The following is a 24,647-nucleotide window of genomic DNA, read 5'->3' on the forward strand; positions in this document are numbered from 1 at the left end:
TCTCCCTGTGTTCTGAGATCTGGTCTGTCTAAAGATCACAAAAGTCTCCCCTTCAGGGTAACTTGTGTTCCTCCTACTGCATTATTTCTGCCCTGCATTTCTCTTACAGATAGCAGGTAGTTTGCTGAGGAATGTGACATATCCTATCCCCTACACCAGACAGGGCTGCAGGTAAATTTTTTAAAAAATAGTTTTTAGCTGTAGATGGACACAATACCTTATTTTATTTATTTATTTTTATGTGGTGCTGAGGATGGAACCCCGTGCCTCACACGTACTACATGAGCACTCTACCACTGAGCCACAACCCCAGCCCCAGTAAATTGTTTTTTAAAAGGAAAACCATATAGAGGTCAGCACAGTGGGCCCAATTTATACAATTATTCCCTTAACCTCTTGTTCTCACCACTTACATCTATATGTCCCCTGTCACTGCCTCAACTTCCAGAGTTGCTGGGATTATAGATGTGAGCCACATGTGTTTTAAATTCTTATTTATACTTCTGAAAAGAAATATTCATACTGTACAAAATAAAGTTGGTACAAAAGGAGAAAAAATTATAAAAACTAAATATCTTCCCCAGGGCAACAACTGTTATTTGTTGCATTGTGTGTCCTTGCAGTAAGTTTCTGTTCATGTGCAAATTATTTTTATAGAATATTCACATAGTTGCCTCATTATTTCTAATGACTTCATTGCATCTCTGTTTGTAATTTTTCATAATTATATAAAGTCGCTACTACTGTCCATTATACTCTCTCTAATCATTTGTTATATGATGGTATTGGAAGCATTTCATATGTGTGTGTGAATACATCCAGTTTAGATTTTCTAGCTTATGATAGGGTTCAAAACATGCTACCCAGCTGGGCATGGTGGCACACATCTGTAATCTCAGCGATTTGGGAGGAGGATCGTGAGTTCAAAGCCAGCCTTAGCAATGGCAAGGCGCTAAGCAATGCAGTGAGACCCTGTGTCTAAATAAAATACAAAATAGGGCTGGGGATGTGGCTCAGTGGCTGAGTGCCCCTGAGTTCAATCCGTGGTACAAAAAAAATACTACCTCAAAATATAGTACTTTGCAGATTGAATATTCTAAATTGAAGCAATGTGAGTAAAAGCATGTGCAGGAAAGACTTTCTGGCGTTCTCTTAAAGCAGGTCATAAGACCCACATCTGAGACCCAGAGGAAAAGAGCATCCTTTTAGCAGAAGACCAAGGAACGTAGATAGATCTGAACAGTCTTTGCTACATTTCCCCCAGTTGATTAAATTTAACCCATAACCCCTTTGTCCTATTGAAACAAACTGGATTTGTGGCCCCTCCTTTGAATTTCACAGGAACTTCCTCATGCTAGGAGTACAAACTGAAGGACTGCAAATCCACGCCCTGACAAGCTGCCTAGGAATTGGAGAGTGGAGATCTTCCCCTCCCCAGGCCTGTGTAGCACAGGCTAAATCTATGAATATCTGTTTCTTACTTTTTGTTTCATTTCTCTGCCAACTTTTCCTTTAAAAGTTCTGCTGATGTTCAGAGATTTTGAACTTGGAACTTTGAAACAATAAACTTCTTCTATTTTCCTTGAAACCTGGCTTTGAATAAAAACAAAAAAACAAACAAAAAAAAAAAAAACATTTTCCTACCATTTTGACTCCAGCTTAGTCTATCCTCCATCTTCCACCCCAGCCCCACCCCATGGGGCTGGTGCCATTTGGTAACACTACCATAATTCCTTATGAACATGATACCATCGGTTATTTGGGACAAGTTCTGCTCCTTCACAAGCTGAAGTATAACATTAGAAAAGCACACTGAGGCAAGCATATAAAGCAGGGTTTATTTTAAAACAGGTAACAAACTTCTCTGGGGAGGGAGAAGGGGACCATAGCTGGTGTCCTGGTATTCAAAGAAGTGAGTGTGTTCTGACTTTTTCTATGTCCTAGGCTTCCTTTGTTCTCTTACTCCCTTCCCCTTATCCTTCTCCCTCAGTGAGGAGGCCCAGGAAATGCTGGGTGGGGTGGCCAAAAGGTGGGAAACAGGTGAGCTGGAGGAGCTATAGAGGAGTGATCCTGGCAGGAAGGGGGCATAATTAACAACTCCCTGTAGGGAGGGACAATCTCTTAGGTTACCTTAGCAACAGGTTGGAGCAGGGCCAGGTTATCTTGATAAGAGAGGCTGAAGAGCTCTGAAGGAATTAACATTTCAATTCCTCCGTTCTCTGGATCCACCCTTGTCTATCTGCCAGTCTTAATTCTGGCTTCAAAGACACCCATGTCACCTAAAACCTATATAAAATACATTCTTTAAAAAAGTAAGGCCAGGTGCATTAGTGCATACCTATAATTCCAGTGACTCAGGAGGCTGAGGCAGAAGGATCACAACTTCAAGTTGTTCAGACTCAGCAACTTAATGAGGCCCTGCCTAAAACTAAAAAAAATAAAAATAAAAAGGACTGGGGGTATGGCTTAGGGGTTAAGCACCCCTGGGTTCAATCCCCAGTACAAAAAAGAAAAAGGAAAGAAAGAAAAAAGGAAGAAAGGAAGGAAGAGAAAAGAAACAAAACTGTTGTGTTCAGATTCTCAAAGTTGCTTATATAGAGATGAGCAAATTAATGACATAAATCATTCTTTTTTTTTGTTTTTGTAGCTGAGATTATTGCTCCAATACACTGAGTATGTATGTGGACTTTCTGGTGAAGTCAGTAATTGTGCTAGACATTTCACTATTGCTTACTGGTATGTAGTTCTCCTCTCCTCCCAGAGCACAGGTATTACCTTACCTCCCATGTGAGTAGTTCCAGGCCAAATCAGGGACTGGATCATGTGTCACATCAACAAAATGAAAAGCCCTTATGAAACCTTCCAGATTGTCTTGTCTACTGGCAGTGATCAGCAAGAAAATCTATTGATGAGGTAAAACTTCCAGTTAAACTGAACTGTTGATTTAGTGTAGGAGAAACAGCTACCTTGAAGAGTCTCCTAACTTATAATAAATTTTTTTGTGCCTCAAAAATAAAATTTAGGTGATAAGACACTGGGATTTAGGGGTTGTTCATAACCAAAATTGAAGCTTAGTTTATCCCGACTAATATAATAATGATGTTTTCCATTTTTCTTGACCTTTCTAAAGAATCAGCTTTTCATTAAATCTAGACATTTAGTTCTCTATATCAATAATGTCTGCTTTTGCTTCATTTCCTTTCCACCTCTCTGAGGTTTAAGTTTAAAATGTTCTTTTCCTAACCAACTGAGTTCAATTTCTTTTTATTTTTATTGGTTATTAAAATAAGTATTTAGGGCTATTTTCTTCTGAGTAATGCTTTATTTTATAATATATATCTCTTATATAAATCTACTTATATATTTTCAGACTGATATTTTCCCTCTTGTACCTGCTATTTAGGAAACAGTTTGCATTTTACTTTAATTCAGAAGTGGTAATAGATATTTTTCTTTCTGTTTTTGTTGTTAACTTCAACTTTCATTCATTGTGATCAGGGGATATTTTCTACCTCTATGCATGCCAAAGTCAACCTTGTATATTGTATTGTACAAATATTCTAGACCAAACAAGTTGCTTTCTCTGTGTTGTTCCAGTTTTATATATATATATGTTTGACTCCCACAAATTGTAGACCATTCATTCTTATAAGGGCATGTAAAACATTAATAAAATTTGCTACATGCTGGGTTGCATGCTAGACCATATATTACAAATTTCAAATGAATAAAACCATTCAGAGTTGTTCTCTATGATAGTGAAATAAACCAAACATTATTAACAAAAAGATAACCAAACAATTCCCTTGTGTTTGAAATTTTAGCCATGTTCATTTAAAAAGACAATAGGTCAGAGAAGAAATTAAAGTAGACATGAGAAAATATTCCAAACTTGTAATTAAATACAAGCTTTCATATATTTGTGGAATATATCTAAAAACTATGCATGTATGTAAGAGAATTTATCAACTTAAATATAGATAGACTGTGTTCCTGGGGATATATAAAAAAAAAATCTGGCTTTATCAGGTACTAAAAATGAAAATTAATATCACTATTAAATATAAATTAACATCACTATTAAATATCACTCAAATGGCTAAAATTAAGAAAATGAAAATACCAAGTGTTACAAAGATGTGGAACAACTCAGACTTCATGTATTGCCGATGCTACTGTAAATTGGTACAACTACTTTTGAAAACTGGGAGTTTTTAGAATTTACTGCACATCGCATAATCCAACAATTTCATTCCTAGAAAAATACCCCCCAAAATATTTCCCTTGTGCATCAAAAGTCATGTGCAAGAATATTCATAGTCATATTATGTAAAATAGCCAAACATAGAAAGTAGTTCAGCTATTATCAGGAGAGTGGATAAATGTATACTATACATTTACTCAAAAAATAGCAATGAAATTTAAAAACTATTGCTATGTGCAATGATACTGATGAATTGCTCTCATAAATATAATGTTGGCAAAATGTCCAGGCAGAAGAGCACAAACTGTGAGATTTCATTTATATAGAATTCAAATATAGGCAAAATTATTCTATAGGGTGAGGAATCCAAATAGTGGTTTTCTCTGGGAAGAGACTGGGGTTTTCACTGGGGAGGAGACACATGGATCACTTGTGAAGTGCTTGTAATGTTTTAGTTCTTACCTGGATGGCAGGCTCATATTGTGATTTTTTTTTTTTTTTGTGGCTGAAAACCTGTGCTTTCTACCTCTTATTTCATGCATTTTCCTTTAAAATATAAAATAATTGAATTGGAAATTACTATTTTGTCATATATGGCAGATATGAACAGGTAAATACTGATCTGAAACAAATTTGTATTTCAGAGAAAGACACAAGAGAATGCTTAGGTTTAAAATAGGAGTCACTCAAATTTTCATAGCTCACATTAGAAGCCAGAACTTGTGGTTTGAACGATGATATGTTTCCTAATTTTTCTCCCAAATAATTCAGTTTCACTCTCATTAAACACTTGTTCTTTTATTTAGTCTTCTTCTGTAATTTTACTTTTACAGGTTCTGCTAATTTTTAAAAAATATTTTTGTAGTTGTTGATAGAACCTTTATTTTTTATTTATTCATACACAGTGCTGAGAATCCATGCCAGGCAAGTGCGCTACCACTGAGCCCCAACCCCAGCCCCTGGTCCTGGTAATTTTTATAATCTAACTTTTATAGCTTTCATCTTCCTTCTGTAGCTCAAAACTTTTTTGCTTACTCTCAAAATGTGTCAAACATCCAACCATTCCTCACTCTACCCACCTCAGTTTGCCTGACCAAAGCCACTTCAGCTCTTCGCTGAACAGATAATATATACTGCAACTAGTCTCTCTGTTTTTACCCCTGTTCTCTGATCTAGCTTCCACAAAAAAGCTAGAGAGATTCCCATTAAAAGTGATTAGACAAAGGGGAATGAAGGGAAGAGGGGATGGGAATAGGAAAGACAGTAGAATGATTCAGACATGAATTTCCTATGTTCATATATGAATATAAGACCAGTGAAACTCCACATAATGTTCAACCACAAGATTGGGATCCAAATTAGAATAAGTTATATTCTATATGTATAATATGTCAAATTATACTCTACTGTCATGTATATCTAAAAAGAAGAAAAAAATTTATTTTTTTTAGATGTTGATGGACCTTTATTTATTTATTTATTTTTTTGTGGTGCTGAGAATAGAACCCAGTGCCTATCTAAGTGCTGTACTACTGAGCCACAACCCCAGTCCCAAGGAAAAAAAAAATTAAAGATGATTAAATGTTACTCTTCTACTCAAAACATTCCAATGGCTTCTCATTCATTGAAAACCAGATTTGAAACCTTTACCTTAATGTTTTAGTTAGCTTTTGTGTTGCTGTGACTAAAATACCTGACAAGAACAATTTTTGAAGAGGAAGAATTTATTTGGTGCTCATAGTTTCAGAGATCTGAATCCACAGATGGCATGGTCCACAGGTCTGGGCTCCAGGTCAGGCAGGACATCATGGTGGAAGAGTGTGACTGAGAAAAGTAGCAGGAGATATGGTAATCAAGAAGCAGAGAGAGACAAATTCTGCTCACCAGGGACAAAATATAAACCCCAAAGGCATATGCCCATATCTCCTGCCATCATTACCTACCGCCTAGAATTACCATCCATTAATCCACTCAAGTGGATTAATGCACTGATTAGGTTAAGGCTCTCAGCCCAATCATTCCATCTCTAAAATTTCTTACACTGTTGCACACATGAGCTTTTGGGGGGAGACACCTCATATCTAAACCTGTTGCGTTCCCAGTGACAAAAACACTCAGGGTCACTCTAGGGGAACTGGGCTGCATGAAATAACCACGCAAGAGACAGAGATACCTTTTTCTTTGGGGGTGCTGTGATGGCTCCTCTGACCTTAAGGGTCTACAGAGAGAGGGCGAGCTTGTGCTGACCCCTTTTATTGAGAAGAAGCCATTCAAATGAGGCAAGGGGTCAGGTTTCAAGGGGCTGAGTCTAGCTTCCTGATGTCTGCTGTCAGCAGATTGACTGACATCTAGGAAGGCCACACCCAAAGGCAGAGCAAGAAAAGGGGACACACAAAGGGCATTTCCATGGAACATTCTATCCCAAACAGGGCAAGGGGTAATATCACAAAGGAACAGGTGAACATAGCTCAATCCTGGGGCTGCAGGAAGGCACAGCTATGCATGAAGACACATTCTGCTACTTCGAGGATCGGGGCAGCAGTCTAGGGCCACTATGAATGTGGTCAGATCACTAGGAAAGTGACCCACAGAGCCTTTACATATCATGAGAAGGAAAACGCTGGTCACTCAGTGCAATGGCCCCCCACATAAACCATAACACCTAACCTAAAAAGCCCTAAAGATCTGACCCCAACTCTTACTCCTCTGCCCCTACTAACTCCATGCTAGCCATGCTAGCTTCCTTTTCACTCCTCTAAAGTGATTGCCTTGGTTCTACCTCAGGGCCTTTACACTTGACTTTCTACTTACCTGGAATTCTCTTTCCACAGACAGCCATTTAGCTTACTCTTTCTTTGTGGATTGGGTCCAAATGTCCCCTCCACACACCGGCCTTGCTTGACCACCCTATCTAAACTAACATACCCTCTCACACAACACATCACTCACTATCCTTTTTCTCTGCTTTTAACCCCCTTCACAATATATATTATTACATAAAATGAAATTATAAATCTTAGTTATTTGGATTTATGTATTCTGTACTAAACTGTAATTGCCATGAAGGAATTATGTAATTATGATTATAGAACTGTAATTGCCAGGATGGAATCTATCTTATTCCCACTTGTATTTTAAGCATCTAGAAGAACATTCTACCTATCTGAATGATGGAATAAGTATTAATGTGATAAACTATGATGCAAATTTGGCAGCTATATTTTTGTAAGGTGATATAGCTCATTTGACACTTGGAGTGGATCATTTTTAACACTCGCTACCTCTATATGACAAAATTGTTTTCAGTAATATTCATGCAAAGACTAATAATAATAATAATAATAATAATTTCCTGATTTTGTCTTTAGTTTTAACATAAATAATTAAAAACTGAAAAGGATATATTTAAAATTTAATGATTTAAATTCAATACAATTCTTTCATCTAGAAACTACAAGTCACAGTTAACAAACAGCACACTTTATAATTCACATTTGGTTTTGTTTGAAATTTTAAGCACAAATAAAAATTCAATTTGGTTACATAGAATTACAGAAAGGACATAATTGCAGTAATTCAACTTCTGTCTGTCTGTCTCTCCCCGCCCTCTCTTTTTTGCAGTACCAGGAACTGAATCCAGGAGTACTTTATCAATGGGCTACATCCCCAGCCCTTTTTATTTATTATTTTTTAAATTTTGAGACAGGGTCTCCCTAAGTTTCTGAAGCTGGATTTGAACTTGTAATCCTCCTGCCCTCAGCTTCCAGAGTTGCTGGGATTATAGGTATGTGCTGCTATGTCCAGACTCTTTCTTCTTCATTTTAATAATCACTATGCTGAATTCTTATGAGCTTACTCTCAAAATGAATGTGTAGAGCTAAGTCTGTACCTGTTGAGGACCCACTAGTAAGTGAGAGTTCTCTGAATCCATTTCCATAGAGATTACAAAGCTTATTAAAGAAAAGTAATTAAGTGAGTTAATATGAAGTGTGCATATAGTTTATCGAAGCCTACCAACAACCACAGGAATTGTTTAGAACTTATAATGATAATTTATTTGGGGGGAGAAATATTTATCACCAATACTGTGTAATGATATTGTTGGCAAAAGGTTATAATAATTTTTTGTGTGAGAAAAAAGGGAAACTGAGGAACCAAGATTTTAACCTTAAATGGGAAAGAGAAGAGAAAAAGATATAAAAATATAAAAGCTAAGAGGTAGGGCTGAGAATATAGTTCTGTGTTAGAGTGCTTGCTAGCATGCACAAGACCCTAGGTTCAATTACAATATATACATACATACATACAAAGCTAAGAGTTTGTAAACCTTGAATTGGAAATATCAATATTAACTTCCAATGTTAAAATATAAATATTTGTATTCTAAATTCTCTTCCCCAAAGTAGCAATGACATCCCAGTAGCAATAAGCCTTCCTAGTGTAGTGCCTGGATCATTGTAAATGTCAGTTTCTAATTGTAAAGAGCCAAGATTCCTTGGAGGAATGACTGTTTCTAGATCTGGAGCAAGAAAGCACAAGAAGAGCCTGAGAAAATCTCATTGTACTAGAAAACTGGAAAATGCTTAAAGACTAATGGAACCAGGTCAAAAAGAATACAGGAGCTGGCTTCAAAGGCCTATGTGGGACGGTCTGAGCATCCAAATCAAATAACTGGAATTTATTTTAGCAAAACAAATAAATAGAAATCTCGAGAGTTTATAATAATATGAAGAGAGAGAGAAACCGAGAGACTCCTCTTTGAAAAGCCTGCCAGGTAGTCATTGGGAAAGAAATAAGAAAAATTAAATTAAATCTAGCCTGGTTAAATAAAGGAATTTACTAAAAAGCATAATGTATAGCTCTCAGAAACATCAGGAGGGCGTGGAAGCACCATAGTCAAGAAAAATTCCCCAAATCATGCTCTGCAGGGCACAGTAGTGACCAGGATACTGGAAGATGACATTAGAACTGCCAATATAGCTGCTGCTGGAGAGAGAAAATGGGGGTCATCTCTACTGTCACTGTTCACTGGAAAGGAATGTTATGATTCATCATTTAGTAAATAATGACAGAGTGTTTCTCTGGACCAGATATAAAGTGATCTATGTCTGGGGTTGCAGCTGGGTTGAAAACAAACCTCTAAGTCCACACAAATAATAAATAACCAAATTAGACATTATGTTAGGAAAACATGAGTGGTACAGAGAAAAAATAATGTAGAAATTAGAAGTGGTGGCTTATAATTCACATTTGGTTTTGTTTGAAATTTTAAGCACAAATAAAAATTCAATTTGGTTACATAGAATTACAGAAAGGACATAATTGCAGTAATCAACTTCTGTCTGTCTCTCCACCCCCCTCTTTTTTGCAGTACCAGGAACTGAATCCAGGAGTACTTTATCAATGGGCTACATCCCCAGCCCATTTTATTTATTATTTTTTAAATTTTGAGACACTGTACACTGAGGATCACCCATATTTGAGGATCATACAGAAGCCCAGTGTGGCTGAAGCAGAAGGAGAAAAGGAAAACTGTAGGGGAGCCACAACCATGAAGGGTCTTTTCAACCACCGAATGTATTGTAACTTTGACTCTAAGTAAAATGGGGAGTCATTGCTAGATTTTGAACCAAGAAATGATATGATTTGACTTACTTTTCAAAGGATTACACTCTTTATAAAATTAACTTCTGATTCAATATGTGAAATAATGTGATGTAAAAGTGAATGTAAGATTATCAAATTAATTGAAAATAACATATGCTAGAGTTTGGATCTTCTTTTGTTCTAGTACTGGAGATTGAAAATAGGGGTGCTTTGCCACTGAGTTATATCCTTGGCCCTTTTTACTTTTTTGAGACAGCGTCTCACTAAGTTGCCCAGGCTGGCCTTGAACTTGCAGTCCTTCTGCTTCAGTCTTCAGAGTAGCTGGCATTACAGGTGTTCACCACCATACACAGCTTTAATTTGGATCTTAACTGTCCCCCAAAGGCCTATGTGTCCCCAGCCTGTGGCACTCTTGAGAAGTGGTGGAACCTTTAAGAGGTGGGACCTAGTGGGAGGAAATTAGGTCATGGGAGGGGGCATGCCATTGAAAGGAGTTTTGGGACACAGTATCTTCCTTTTTTCTCTCTTTGCTTCCTAGCCATCAGGAGGTGAGCAGCTTGTCCCACCATGCACTCCCTTCATGATATACTGCCTTGCTACAGGCAAAAAGGTAACAGGGCCAACCAACCATGGGCTGAAACCTCTAAAACGGTGAGCCAAAATAAATCTTACCTCTTTATAATCTGATTAGCTCATCTATTTGTTATAGTAACAGAAAGCTGACTAAAATAATAAAGAAAAATATCTTCATTATAAAAACACACATCATGAGGAAAAAAAAAAACAACACCAAAAACCAAATTGACAAATTGGATTAGTTCAGAACTAAGTACTTCTGTTCTGTGAGGCACAGCATAGCTAAAATTACAGATAGGAAAAAATGGTAACAATGTTCAAAAGTGAAAAGTTCTTTAGATTATACAAGGAAATCCTGCAAAACAATCATAAAATGACTTAAATCTCAATATAAATAATGGGGAAATGGTATGAGCAGAAAATATACAGAAAAGGAATCCCTGAAGTCTGAAGGCAAATAAAGAGAAGTTCCAAACCACAAACCTTGAGATGGTTAAAACCACCATGAGATGTTGTCTTATACCTGTTGACTGACATCATTTAGTTTAGTTTACTTTAATAGTGTGTGTGTGTGTGTGTGTGTGTGTGTGTGTGTGTGTGTTGCTGCAGATGAAACCCAGGGCCTTGTGCATTCTTGGCAAGTGCTCTACCACTGAGCTACATCTCCAACCTGAATGGTGTCATTTAGAAAGGTGGATAATATCAAATGTTGGCAAGGATGTGGGGATATAGCAAAACTCATGTATTGCAACCCAAGAATTCACTATGTCATCACTTTGGAGAGTGACAGGGCAGTAGTTTATAACTTATTGGAGGGGAGGAAAAATGGCTCTTTCTACCCTTCCAGGTCTTTTGGATAGTTTATTAATTAAATTGACTTAAGGAAGATTTGCAGGAGAAAACCAATTTTAATTAGATACATACACATGACAATCTTGCCAAGTTATGAGACTCAGGAAAACAACCAGGTAGTTGAGGCTACAGAAAAGAACAGAGACTTGGACTTAGGCTTCTGGGAGAATATGGAAACAAGTTATAGAACAATGAGAGGAAAAACTTCATATTGAATAAAGGTTGTCTAGTTATACACATAAAATTATCTCAGGTGATAAAAGTTTTCTGAGTAGCTCTCTTCTTTTTTAAAGAAATTCATTTAAAGATAAATTTCTTTTTTTTTAAAAAAAGGGAATTTTATATTTTATTGTAGGCAGCTGAGGGAGAGTTAAAGAGCTTTTCCTGTGTTAGTTGGTTCCCAATTTCTTAATTCGAAGTAATCAGTACAGCAAAGTATATTTTGGGGTGACAATATTCTGATTATATTTGAGATTGCATGTTTTGAAGCTCATCAATATCTACCCTATAATTTGGCAATTTTGATTCAAGATATATATTCAAAAATATTGTCACTTGATAAGCATTATAGATAGAAAATATTGTCACTTGATGCTTAGGGGAGCATGGGGCTGGTTTTTTTTTTTTTTTTTTTCTCCAAGAGAAAATTAGCCTGAAAACAAAATATCCAACCAATTAACACACAGCATTTGGGTTGAAGAGAAGTGGAGAGGGCTAAGCCCTACCTCAGTGTCCTCTTATCTCCCATCCAGCCCTGGTGAATCATAAATGGATTCCTTAAAAGCACAATCAGAACACTGCTACTCAACATGAACCCATGAGTTATAGGAATCTTGCAAAAGGTACCCAAACATGCATGAGTAGATGTGAGAAATTGGATGATATAGGATTTTCCTGTGTACAAAGCAGAAGGTACATGAAGGATAAGACTGTGAGTTCTGGAAGCTGCATGTTTGGGTTACTAGGAGACCTTGAACAACTTACCAACCTCTGTCCTACTGTCACTTCCTACACTCTATAACTTGTCTAGTGCTTATAAAACAGTGCAATTATCTATTCCATAATAGAATATTGGGTGGCACAATGTAATTGTTCCCAATACTCCAATTATTATTATTTTTTTTTGGACTGGGGACTAAACCTCAGGAGCACTGAACTACATCCCCAGTCCTTTTATTTATTTATTTTTATTTTGAGACAGAGTCTTACTTAAGTTGCTGAGGATCTCACTATATTGCCCAGGCTGGCCTCAAATTTATGATCCTCCTGCCTCAGACACCTGAATAACTGGAATTATAGGCATGTGCCACGATGCCCAGTTCAGATTTTCCTATTTGAAGGAGGAGAAGTAGTATCAACCCCAGCAACTCTTCCAAATTCACAGGGACTAGCTTTAGGTCACATTTTCTAGCAGAGGAATCAGAACAGATCATTCTTGCAGACAGCTTATTTATTACTGCAAGAGGCTTCCAAAAGGAAAGAAGACCTTGGTAGGTTGTGTGAAATCCATTAGCTGAGCCCAAAGTGGTTCCTTTGCTTTGTGAAATGACCTGACATCATCACTTATCTCTGTTCCATGTCCTGGTCCAAATCTTCTGCCTCTGATAGCCAGATGTTCTTATCACTAGTTCTCTTTTTCTCCCTTCCTTCCTGTCTCACCCTTCAGCTTTTGATTCCTTCTTTCTTCTTTTTCCTTCATCTCACAATGACTCAAAATGGCTTCTCTTGCACTTTAAGGAACAAAAATATTAAGAACCACTCTGTTACTAGTATCCACTGTAGAGCCTGTGGACTTTGGAGTCCCCAGTGTAGTGAGAGAACTTTCACTTCAGTTTGCAATTCTGAATTGCAAAAATATGGTCAGGATACAGAAGGAAATTGTTCTGTCTCTCAGGATTGCTATATTTTTGTTTGTTTGCCTTGTTCTTATATGAGTGAAAATGCCTCAGTGTTTCACCACTAATAAGTAGAATATATATATATATATATATATATATATATATATATATATATATACACACACACACACATACATATATGTATATGTATATATAGGTATTTTAGTATATAATATATATTTACATACACACATATATCAAAGAGCTAAAAATATCCTTCAATTCTTATTTTATTGAGAGTTATTATGTGTTTGTTTTTATTTGTTGCTGTTTTGTGGTACTGGGGATCAAACCCAAGCCTCCTGTTCCCTAGGCAAGTGCTCTACCAATGAGGCACATACCCAGCTCCCTGTTCAGAGGTTTAATCATGAATGGTTATTACATTTTGTCAATGGCTTTTCCAACATCTATAGAGGTAATTTTGTGTGTGGGGGGGTCAGCAACACTACTGAATAAAATTAATGGGTTTTTAAATGTCAACTTGTATTCTTAAAATAAATCTCACTCATGGTATATTATCTTTATACTGTAATATTAGATTTTGTTTGCTCATATTTATTTAGCTTTTTATTTACATTCTCAAATGGTATTGGTTTGTAGTGTTTATTTGTGTATTGTATTTAACAGGTTTTGCATCATAAAAGGAATTAGGATGTTTCCTATATTCTCCATGCTCTGCAACAATATACAGTTCAGAATTTTGGAGCTATCTTACCTTTAAGACTTTGGTAGAATTCCCATGGGAAAACTTTTGCAACTTTCTTTTGGTGTAGAGTTATTCGTTAATGATTTTCTCTATTTCTTATATCAAAATGTGTCTGTTTAAACTTTCTAATTCTAATGGTTAATTTTCAGTAATTCCCTAAGAAAGTATCCATTTCACCTTAATTTTCAATTTTTTTCTCTTAAGTACTGGGGATTGAACTCAGAGGAGGCTTTACAACTGAGTTACATCTCTAGTCACTGCAACCAGCTTCAAACTTTAAGTTCATATTTATAGAGAAAATTCTGTGCTGTCTTAATAGATACTTTTTTCTCTCTCTTTCTCTCTTTTTTTGCTTCTTAATTTGTATATTTGGGCTTTCTTTTTTTTTTTTTTTTTTTTTTTGGGTGTTGGGGATAGAACACAGTACCTCAGGCATGCTAAACCCATGCTTTACCAGCAAGCTATATACCTCTAGCCCTTACCCCATTGACAAGTTAGCTATTAGTGTTTCTGTTTTGTTATTTTTCTTAAAATAATTTTGATTTATTAATGAGGAATTTTTTTTCTATTATCAACTTTTCCTTTTAGGTCCATTGTTTAAAATCTTCAACTTTGTTTTTTAATGTTTATAGATATGTTTCTTGTGTTTTCTTTTTGTTTACTTTGCTCTTTTCCTAGTTTTTTCCCTCCTGTAGTTCTGGGGACATAACCCAAGGTCTGATACATGCTAGGTAAACACTCTGCCATTGAACTATATCCCCAGCCCTCCCAGTTTTTTTTTAACCAATGAATTTTCCTGTCATTACTGCCTTAAATGTGTTTCATAGATTATGATGTATACCATTTTCATTATTTTTGTTCTTACGAATTCTGTAATTTCAGTCTGTATTTCCTTTTCACTCAGGAATTATTTAATTGAAGGTAAAAAAAATAAATTAGCTCTTTCACCTTTGTTTCCAAGTGAAAGAGCTAATTTATTTTTTCAATTTTTAAATTATTTTGCTTATTTCTTTTTGTTAGTAATTTTTCAGTTTTATTGTATCAGATATGTTATTTATAATATTTCTACATAATGAAAGTGAGTGATGTTTTACTTGTGACCTAATACATGATCAATTTTTAACAATCTGTCAGTGGGTACTTGAGCAGAAGTTGTGTCTGGATATGTAGCTCATGAATATTTATTAGATCTAGCGTATTAATTAAATTGTTTAGATATATTTTTTTTGTCCATTTGATCTATCTTGAATTAAGGTTTTATTCTTGGTGTGTTTCTACATGTTTTCTTGCATATACTGTAATTTTTGTTTTATAAATATAGTTGCTATATAACTTAGTACGTAAATGTTTTGATACACTCTATCTTCATTTTGTATTATGGCTTTTAGCACAAACATGTCTTCGTTTGATGCTTTGGGGCTTAAATTAGACTTTGCTGATATCAGCATCTTTATGTTTACTCTCATTTTAAATGTTTCCATTTGATTATTATGCCTTTCTCATTTCTTCATTTTTGCCTTTCTTAATTTCTCAATAATAGGTGTCTCTCATGGCATATGATTGGGTTGTGTCTTGTGAGAAAATCAAATGTTTTTGTGGTACTGGGGATGTAAATCTGGGACTAAAGTATGCTAGGCAAGTTCTCTACCACTGAGCTATCTTTCCAGCCCCCATGAAGTTAAAAATATTCTAATAAATAAGTGTACTAGTTATTGTAGGGGAAAATGTAATATATTTCCCTTACCCACAATTAGGTTCATGGCTGAGCTCCTATAGCAAAATACAGAATAACAAGAGAAAAGCATAACATATTTATTCAATATAAGTTTTAACCGACACAGGAGTATTGAGGAATGAAGACCCTCAAATCCAGAGGAAACTATATTTTAAAGGAAATTCATATAGAAGGATGTCAGAGAGCAGAAGCGTATGATCTAATGGTAATAAACTGGGAAGAACTTAGCAAGCCTGTGTGTTCAGATTTTTCTTGGTCTTTCTGTGTGACATTTCCTCTTAGTATCACATGAGGCTTTTCAGGGTAGAGGAGAAGAAGAAGAAAGAGAGTAACCTTCATAGGTTTTATGACCTACCTTAGAGAAAAAGGGGAAAAAGGAATTTTAGTTTCTTTGGCTCAGTTCAGAAAACAGAGACAGGGGAAAGTCAGAGCAGCCTAAAAAAACAAACATTTATTATGGTACAGTTTTTATGGGTCAGGAATCAGGCAGTCACTTCGCTAGAATTTTCTGGCTCAATATTTTTCACAAGGCTTCAATCAAATTGTCATCTAGGATTTAGTCATCTTAAGGTTCAACACTTGGAGGATGCACTTCTAAGTTTTTCTAGTTGCCGGGCCTCAGATCCTTGCTGGTCATTGGCTGAAGATTTTAGTTTTTTACCATGTGGACCTCTCCACAGGGCAGCTCCCAACATGGCAACTGAACAAGTGAGCAAGACAACAAGAGAAAGACAGAAGCCACAGTCTTTTTGTAACCTAATGTTAGAAGTTACATTAGTTTTGCAACATACATTTCATTTGGAACAGGTATGCTCAGCCTACATTCAAGGGAGGAAATTACACAAAGGCTTAGATTCCAGAAAGCAGAGATCTTTGTGGAAAGCTTAGAGGTAGCTTATCATGGTCTGCCTTCTGGCCCTCAACAATTTGATTCCCTTCCACATACAAATTATGCTCATCCGTCTCAAGATAGTACCATCTCAAAGTTCAAAATCCCATCATCTAAATGCAATTCAGGTGCAGCTACTTGGGTCTAGTTTCTCTTGTCCTGCAGACCTGTAAAATTAAAGAGACAAGGTGTCTTCCCCAACAGCTGAGTGGTGTCCTTAGGCTGCTACCTACTCATAGAATATTAGGCATCTGATCATCTCTTTCAGGTTGTTTCCTCTTTATCCCTTTTGGTTGAAGCTAGCGGTGTTTTTACTAATACAGCTTCATCAATAACTAAGTGGATCTCCTATAAATATTGGTGGGGTTCACTCCATTAGAGAAAAGCCACACCCCTATATATCTTTGAGGTAAGCACTTCTGTATTTTGTGCTGCTCACACCATGGTTGGACAATATCTTTAAACTTTTGATTTATGAAGTATACCCTTAATCTCCTTAAAGGGCCATAAGTGTGATTGAATCTAAATTTGAGGATTAAAATAGAACCTTTGATATTTTGTAAGTCTTAAAAAGGGATTTTACAGTCACATCCTTCATTTTAGGCAATGTTACCATGGAAGTGCCTGGATTTGATGTATTCTCAAAAACCATTTCTTAATTTTAACATTATTTGCCATTTGGAGAAGTCAAGGATTTTCAAAACCATAAATCTTGGCTTCCTTTTTTAAAACAGTCCTTCTTTCAATTTCTCTCTCCTTTCTCACACTTTGTTAAAAGCAGCAAGAAGCAACCAGTGATACCCTCAATGCTTTGCTTAGAAATAGCTTTGGCTTGGTCTCCCAGTTCATTAGGCACAATTTCTACTTTCTACAGTACAGACAATGGCTCCATCCCACCAAGACATTATAATAATCCCCTTACTTTGAGAATCCAAAAATATTTTTCTCACTGTCCCTAAACCTTCACTAGTATCTTCCTCAAAGTCCAAAATTTTATAATGCATTCATTGCACTTTAAACATTGATGAACACTCCTCAAATCCACTGCCCAGTTCCAATGCCATGCCCACATTTTAAGTTATTGGTTATGGCAGCACAAAATATTCAGGTACCAAAATCTGTACTCATTTTAGTTTGCTATATAGCAAGGCACCCCAAACCTGGAGGACTTAAAGTCACAGATATTCTTTTTTTAATCCCATACCTTTTATGAGATAGGAATCCTGGCATGAACCAGCTAGTTGCCACTTATTTAGGATTTCCCACAAAGGCTTAATCAGTTTGTGGATGGATTTAACTTGCTATGGTGGGCAGCTTCTAATTATATGAATAATATTCTTAAGTTTTTAAATGTCATTCATTTTCAATACTTTCTCTCTGATTAATTTTACTCCTTTCTGTCTCTCCTTTTCATTATCTTGATTGTTTTCTTGTATTCTGTTTTACGTACCTTGTTAAATTTCACTTGAGTCTATTTACTCTTGAGTATCTTATAATTGATTTTTTTCCCCATTTTTGTCTGTTTAATTTTTAAAAATGAATTAAAGCAAATTTCTTTTTATATATCTCTGGTTTTCACCATTTTATTTCATAGTTTCTGAATTTTTACAAGGTGGTTTCTTATATTTTCATATATATATTTAATTATATTTAATTCTTATAGCATTCTTTTTACTTTATGGTTTTTTTATGGGAACTCTTCCTCATTTGTGTGAAATTTTGTTTTTAATTTTTTAAGAATAGTTCTTTGTGAATTTGATTTTCCATTTGTTGATCTTTATAACATTGGGATGTTTTGCAAGATTCTCAGTTTAGTGAGTTTCTTTCTCTTGACAACATCCAGAGACATTAAGCACCTTTGTCTGTTTAGGTGTAATGGAAAAGGCTTTGCGTCCTCTGGTTTTATGATTCTCCTTTGTCCTGTAGGGCCTTACATTTTTCCCTTTTAGTTTCTTTTCTCTTTCATGACCTAATTTGTCAAGTGGAGTTTCTTTCTTCTTTATTGACTTTTTTTTCAGCAGCTTTGTGTTTCAAAGATTGACCCTTGAAACCATAAGTACTTTTAAATCCCTTCCCTGTGATCTATGCTCTGATCTATTCAGATGCTTTTTTAGAATATTCAGACTTAAGGTGAACTTTACCTTTCTGAGGCTGATTTTGGATCAATTGTCAGCCCCTTCTCTAGGTTTCCCTTCCATTTCCGCCCCCCCCACCCCATTTTTCCCTTTTGACTTGTGGCTAGACATGGGGTTAAGATAGTAGCATGGGAGATTGTACTGGGATTTGGTGGTTTTCATTTTGTTTATCTATGGTTCCTTTAAGGTTCTGATACTATCAGTCTTGAAGTTATTCTGAAAGCTCAGTTTTTGTGTGATTTTACATTCCATATCTTGTTATTTGGTATTGTTTGGGAAAGATGCATTAGGAGAATGGTAGCTTGGTACGATTGTCTGCAGCTACCTAGAATTTCTCCTTTCAATTTTTGTAGCACCTCTAACTGCTTTTTTCAAATGTTGGCTTTGAAAGTTTGGAGAGGGCAGGAACCATGTCTATCTTGTTTTGGTTTATCACATTTGCCTAGTACAGGTACAATTACTGTAGAATCAAAAGAATACTGGACTTCAGTCTAATGTAACGAATATTCGACTCTGAAGACATGTGTTTAGATACTTAGCCTATTTAGGCCTTAGATTATTTATCCATAGCAAAAGATCTCACAAGATTATTATGGAAAGCTGGATGTGGTGATGCACACCTGTAAGCCCAGCAACTTAGGAGGCTGAGGCAGGAGGATAACAAGTTGGTGAGTCCAGCCTCAGCAACTTACTGATACCCTGTCTCAAAAGATAAAATTAAAGATAAAAATAAAAAAAAAGATTATTATACAAAAAGATCAAAGACAAAAAATACCTACTGATGCTAATTAATACTTACTCAACACACACACTAACATACACACATTAAACTCCACAGTATCCTATACAGCTTGCTCTCTTATTTGGTAATGACACTAGACCTTTATATTTGTAAATTTTTACAAAAAAAATGAATCTACCATCATCATTTTGTTATAAATATAAGTATCCCATGTCTCATTTGTTAAGATCTGGCTTAAGAAAACTCTCTTTGCATCTTCTTAACTTTATTAAAAGATATAGAACACAAATTAAAATATTAGTTCATATTTTTCACATGGGTAGGTAGTCTGTATTCATAGTTTATGTTAATGCAAAAAGAGATAGTACAATGAAAGCCTACTTTTCCCTTGAAAATTTAGAAATTATAATAATCCTAATCATAGTGACAATAACAATAATACATTGCTGTGTTTTGAATATGGTTTAATTTGCTTGGACTTCAATGCAACAATCTTGAGTGGTGGGCTCTAGCAGGAGGAGTTTGGACCATGGAGACAGAGCCCTCACAAACAAATGAATAGTTTTCTGGTATGAGTTCTCATTCTCATGAGATTGGATTAATTACCATGAGAAGAGATTGGTATAAAGCAAATTTGGCCTCCTTGGCTATCTCTCTTACTTCTCATCCACATGTGCCACTTGCCTTTGTATTTTTTGCCATGAGTTGAAGCACCATGAGGCCCTCACCAGAAGCCAAACAGATGCTGGCACCATGCTCTTGGACACCCCATTCAGAACCAAGAAAACAAATAAATCTCTTTTCTTTATAAATTATCTAGTTTCAGGTATTCTGTTATAACAATAGAAAACAGACTAAGAAATTCATACTAAGCGTTTACTAAATGCCAGCCACCATTTTAAATACTTTCTTTTTGGTATCAGGGATTAAATCCTGGGGTGCTTAACCACTGAGCCACATCTCCAGCCCTTTGTTATTTTTATTTTGAGACAGGGTCTCACTAAAGTGGTTAGGGCCTTGCTAATTTGCTGAGGCTGGCTTTGAACTTGGGATCCTCCTGCCTCAGCCTCCCAAGCTGCTAGGATTACTGTGCCTGGACACATTTTGAATACTTTCAAGTTATTGAATCATTTAATATTTACAAAACTACTACGAGGTAGGTTCTAAACTACAAAAGAAGGGTCAACGGTCAAAGGAAGAGGATTAGAGGAGAATGAAGAAGAGCAGACATTGGTGCAAGCTGGGGGACCTATAGTCTTAGGTAATAGTTAAATTTTTGAATCATCCCATCCTCAAGGGAGAGCCTAGCACTTTTTACTGTGATGTCTAAAATGCATAGCTTCAAGGCAGTCAATTAAGATGCTCTTATTTTTCACAGCAGTTCTCTTTAAGATTCTTTGACTTGGAAAACAAATGAAGCAAAATGAAGTTAATGACTCTTTCAAGTCTTTCCATCAAAGCCTCTCAAATTATATCCATTGTATCAGTGCAAAAAAAAGGCCCCATTAAGAAAAAAATAAGTTGTTCTGAACACAGTGATGAAGGAAAAGAGGAAGAAGAAGTTTGAACTAAATGAGATTCTAACATTGGCACACTGTTGCTGCCAGACACAGATAATAATGAGAGCTACAGAAAATGAAGGGATTGGCATTGGGAGGGGGCATCACCATTTAAATTTCTTCCCCTGGACACCTTCCTTCTTGTAGTCCAGGTGTAATCAGAGCATAAACAACAACAACCACAACAGCTGCATGAGAAAATCAATCCTCCATCTATATTATTAAATTTAGGAAAACAATGAGAGGATCTGGACATCCCCTAGAACCCTTGACATATGTGACTTTTGTGTTATTGGCTATAAATAGCAAATCAAATCCTTGGTTTTCTTGTATCCTTATACAATAGGTTCCCCTTTTGACTTTCTCAAAGATCATTAAGTTTCAAATCCCACACTGAGCTGGGAACATAATTATTAAGAAAAAATAAACCTCAAACAGATTGAATTACTCAAAAATACACAAAAGAGTCTTGAAGTCTTCTATTCACTTGAAAAAGTGAAAAGAAAAGCCTTTGTCAGCTAAACTTTAATCAAGACATGTAAAATTTCGCCTTTGGTCTGAAATATCTTGGCTATACTAGGGTCCACTTCAGTCATTGAAAAACCATAAAGACATGTTAGGAAGTTAATCTGAATATTATCAAAATCTTACAAAATAACCAGAATATCAGGCAAGTATTTTATGTATCAGAATAAAAAATTGAAAAATAGATGATTTTTTTTAGTTATACTGAATCCATTTTAGAGGTGGTCAGGGAAAACAGGGAAAGAAAGGGTTCCTAGAAATTATCCCAGATGAGGCAAGCAGAGAGGGAGACATGCCCATCTTTTGATATGTCTTGAAAGGGGTGAAATGGAGAGAGTTGTATTTTTCTTTTTCTTATTCCACCAGGTTACATTAATTGGATTCCGTGATTTAAAATCAAAACCTTTGATTAGCTACAGATTAGTCTCATCTCCTCACTTCCTGAGCATGCTTTGAACTGCTTGTAAATAACAGTTCTTCATGACGGCAAAAAAAGACAGTTAAAACCCTCCATGTGCCAGGTATATGGTGGTACAATCCTGTAATTCCAGTCATTTGGGAGGCTGAGGCAGGAGAATTGCAAGTAGGAGGCCAGCCTCAATAATTTAGCGAGGCCCTTAAGAAACTTAGCAAGACTCTGTTTCAAAATAAAAAAAATAAAAGGGCTGGGGAAATAGCTCCATGATAAAGTGCTCCAAGGTTCAATCCTCAGTGTCAAAAACAAAAACAAAAATCCTCCTCCCCCTGCTTCAGAGCATCAAGTCATGGTTGTGAAACCTGCAGTGGCCATCGGATTTACAAAGGTCCCACTAATTCAGCTTGCCCTCTAGATGCCTTTAATCAGAAGAAAAGATGAAGAAATAAAGGATTTAGATGGCTGTAAGATAGTTCTTCAACCTAATAAACAAGATGGATTAGATTTAGAGGAGTTTAAATGTCCAAAATATGAACAAGAATGAGATTGAAAAATAGCATTCATTTTGCATGTTCCATATGGTGGTCACAATGAAGATACTTCTTTTTCAGTAATATTGGGACAGCTGGATATTTGACTCATTACTCCTGTCCTTTTGTTCTGACTTTTAGGCAATATTTGTTTGTAGCCAAATTCAAAGAGCAGACTGCAATAGGAACAAGACTCATTTGTGGGCAATACCTCTGAGAGGAAAACTTAAATTCCCCAGTCAGAAAAAAAAAAAAAGCATTCACTGAGGGATGTATCATATAGAAAAGTGATGAGAAACTCAATCCATACCTGGAGTTTGGTGAAGGTCACTTCAGGATAATGATGAGGGAAATGAAGCTGTGTATTTGTGAACCAAATTAATACACAAATCTGTAAAACATGCAGGCTAACCGCAAGATGAATGCATAGCCTTCTTTCCACCAGATTATAGTTTTTAACCTCCTGGAAGGATTACCTTTCTGAGTGCTGACTCCAAGGAAGGCTACCCCCTGGTGGGTTGTCCCTGACAGGTATAAATGTTACCTTTTATCATCTATTGTCCACCAATGACAAAAGGAAACTCATTAAATATAATTTCCAGGCTCTTAGAGTTAAGGTTTCCTCAGTGGCCTGAGAATTGCTTGCAGGTTTGGTATGGTGCCAACTATTTGTTGAATCTGGGCAATGATCCTGCACTCATATAAATTCTAGAGTTAATGGTGAAATAATAGAGTCACAACTGGTGGGAAGCATATTTTTCTCTCCTGAAGAATGAAGTCCCTGCAGATGTGTGGTGAATGCATCAGTGTTTCCTGCCATTGTGAATTCTCCTAAAGCCTCCTCTTAAATCCACAGTGCCTCCCAAAGCATTTCAAGTTTGTGGCATTTTCCATTATTCTTAAATATAGCATTTTCAAGCCTTATTTACTTAAAGCTTCAGTGTACATTTGTGAAGGAATTTCTTGGCATGTTATTTCAAGTGATGTCATTAGTTTCTCTGTATGATTAAATGCTCCCAGATGGCTTTATGTCAACCACATACAAAATATCCCACTGTCCACCTCTCTGAATGGCAAAATTGATTTTGTTTATTTTTATGGCATTTCTATTCTTACCCTTCTGGTGATGTCTGCCAGCTAAACAATTAACTGGAATTGGACAATAGTTTATTTACTCTCATTTGCTTACTATACAAGGCATACATTATTATTTTCTGCTCTGGTCTAACCAGTATTGAATCCATCAGGTGCCTATTGGCAGTACCTGGTACATAGCAGATGACCAATTAAAATTTACTAGATGAATTCATGAGTGGATTAATCTCATATGTACACAGCTTGTCTTACTATTTGGATCTCTGGCTTGCGTTGCTATGCACAGTGGAAAGGTGTTTACAGGAAAAATATTTTTCCTCTTCTGTATTCTCAAAATACTTCTGATCACTAAAATGTGTGAAAGTTTCTCACACCAGCTCTCTAACACCAGCTTAGTGTTCTATAATTCAGCTCAATTCTGGAATAACTAGAGTTAGTGAAGACCCCATAAGATTAAGGGCTGAGCCCATAAAACTGATCCCATTTCAGATGCCAATCAGAAGTATTAGGTTCCCAGATTACCCACAATTTCTGTTGGACTTAACTATAAATCACAAGGTTCCTATGACCCCCTTCTTGGGTTTGATAATTTACTAAATGGCTCACAGAACTTAGGAAAATATTTTACTTATTTTATCCATTTATTATGAAAAATAGTACAAAGGATACAGATGAACCACAAGATAAAGAGGTACATAGGGTAAAGTTCAAAAGTTTCCCAAACACAGGAGCCTCTGTACCCATGGAATTGAGGTGTGCTACCTTCCTGTCATGTGAATTTGTTCTCTAATCCAGAAGTTCTCTGAATCCCATAGATCAGGATTTTTTATTGGCCATGTTAGGGATGGAACCCAGTAACCCACACATGCTAAACACATGCTCTACCATGCAGCTACACCCTCAGCCCCAGATCAGGGTTTTGTATGAAGACTTCATTATGGAGGCAAGACCAATTATGATCTCATCTCCAGCTTATCTCCCCTTCCTGAAGGATGGAACATAGAGCTAAAAGTTCTAAGTTATTAATCATGGCTTATTCTTTCTGGGGACTAGTCCCCAGAAAGGGGACTCATTAGAATAAAAGATGCTCCTATCACCCAGGATATTTCAAAGACTTAGGAGCTGTGTGAAGAACCAAGGCCAAAGACCAAATAGTAGAACAAAAAGAAGTACATCAAG

The sequence above is a fragment of the Marmota flaviventris genome, chromosome X (genome assembly GCF_047511675.1).
Source record: "Marmota flaviventris isolate mMarFla1 chromosome X, mMarFla1.hap1, whole genome shotgun sequence".
NCBI classification, from domain to species: Eukaryota; Metazoa; Chordata; class Mammalia; order Rodentia; family Sciuridae; genus Marmota; species Marmota flaviventris.